Source organism: Saprolegnia parasitica, assembly GCF_000151545.1.
Source record: "Saprolegnia parasitica CBS 223.65 unplaced genomic scaffold supercont2.132, whole genome shotgun sequence".
NCBI classification, from domain to species: domain Eukaryota; phylum Oomycota; class Saprolegniomycetes; order Saprolegniales; family Saprolegniaceae; genus Saprolegnia; species Saprolegnia parasitica.
Window position 1 is genome coordinate 1 of NW_012156526.1, and position 2,080 is coordinate 2,080.

Sequence of the window (2,080 nt, forward strand, 5' to 3'; positions counted from 1 at the left end):
TTTGGCTCAAACTGCTACTGGCAGGCACTACTGCAGCCCTGTGCATAGATTTGGGTACAAGAATGCATTTTTCAGAGTGCGCGCTGCTATCGAGATCCATTTACGATAGCAAAACTGGCCAAATCGGGCATTTCGACCACTACTGCACTGCTACTGCTTCAGTAACAAGCCAGTAGTGACATTTTAGACGAGATTTCATTTTCACGTCCAGGTACAAGCCAGTAGTACGATCTTGGTGAATTTGGTTCAATTCCAATTCGACGCCTAGTAGCAAGGCAGTAGTATGATCTTGGTGAATTTGGTTCAATTCCAATTCGACGCCTAGTAGCAAGGCAGTAGTATGATCTTGGTGAATTTGGTTCAATTCCAATTCGACGCCTAGTAGCAAGCCAGTAATACGATCTTGGTGAATTCCAAACCAATTCATAGCTAACGTCCGGGTACAAGCCAGTAATACGATCTTGGTGAATTCCAAACCAATTCATAGCTAACGTCCGGGTACAAGCCAGTAATACGATCTTGGTGAATTCCAAACCAATTCATAGCTAACGTCCGGGTACAAGTCAGTAATACGATCTTGGTGAATTCCAAACCAATTCCCGCGGTCGCCGCCCGGTAGCAAGGCAGTAGGCAAAATTTTCACCAAACATTGATTTTTGGAGAAAAATTATTCCAAACCGAGCCGCGCCCAGTAGCAAGGCAGTAGTGCAAATGGGCCTGCGGGAGCGTAATAAAACAAAAAGTTTTATTCGGCGCCACGATCCAAGGCCAAACATTAAACTTTAAAAAAAAAAATCAAAATTCTCGTCGTTTTCCAGTAGCAAGCCAGTAGAGGATGCACGCAAAACGGGCTCATTTCCGCGTTTTCGCTTATCAATTCGCCGATTGACCCAATAAGTTTTTTGACGCTTTGAGTCGTTACTAGGCACCTATAGGCACCATCTAGGACCAGTGACAAAAAAATAAAAGTCAAAACCAGAAATTATGGCCCTAAACAAGTTCTGGCTGTAGTGGGCCCAAATTCCGACTGCTGGCGTATTTCGCCGATGACGCCAATAGTTTTTTCGGCACTTGGAGTCGTTAGTAGCGACCACTAGCTACCAACTAGAATGCCTGCAGGCATCAGCAGAGCCAAAACCTGAAATTATTGCTCTACCCCAGTTTTGGCCCCACTGCAGGATCTATGGACTCGCCGTGTATTTCACCAGCATCTCTGATGAATGCCTGGGCACTTGGAGTCGTTAGTAGGGACTACTACCTACCAACTAGAATGCCTGCAGGCATCAGCAGAGCCAAAACCTGAAATTATTGCTCTACCCCAGTTTTGGCCCCACTGCAGGATCTATGGACTCCGCCGTGTATTTCACCAGCATCTCTGATGAATGCCTGGGCACTTGGAGTCGTTAGTAGGGACTACTACCTACCAACTAGAATGCCTGCAGGCATCAGCAGAGCCAAAACCTGAAATTATTGCTCTACTCCAATTTTGGCCCTACTGCAGGCATGGACTCGCCCTGTATTTCACCAAGAGCTCTGATAGATGTCCCGACACTTGGAGTCGCTAGTAGGGACTACTACCTACCAACTAGAATGCCTGCAGGCATCAGCAGAGCCAAAACCTGAAATTATTGCTCTACTCCAATTTTGGCCCTACTGCAGACCCTACTGCTAAGTACTTGCAGAGAATCCTGGTACCCACCCTGATGCTTTCATCAGCACGACTACACTTGTTGAAATACAACAAGTAGTAGTAGCACTGATGAAAGCTCCTTGGTCCGTGTATAGAGTCGCCTGGCCAAGTATTGAACACTTGGCCGATTTGAGCTTGTACTATGACGACTTAGGCTACCTTGCGAGAAACCAATGACTTGTCGAAACTCTTACGTGACCTAGACGCCTTGCGCACCTTTATAGCAAAGCCGCCTAGCATTGTTAATACAATGCTTGATGGGCTAGATTGCTTTGTTTGATTGTTGATGGGGGGAGAATGTTCATTGCTGAACAAATCGTAAAACACAAGCTAAATCTCAGCAGATCGTAGTGCAAGACTACTCTCATGCTACACAACTGGTTTTGTATT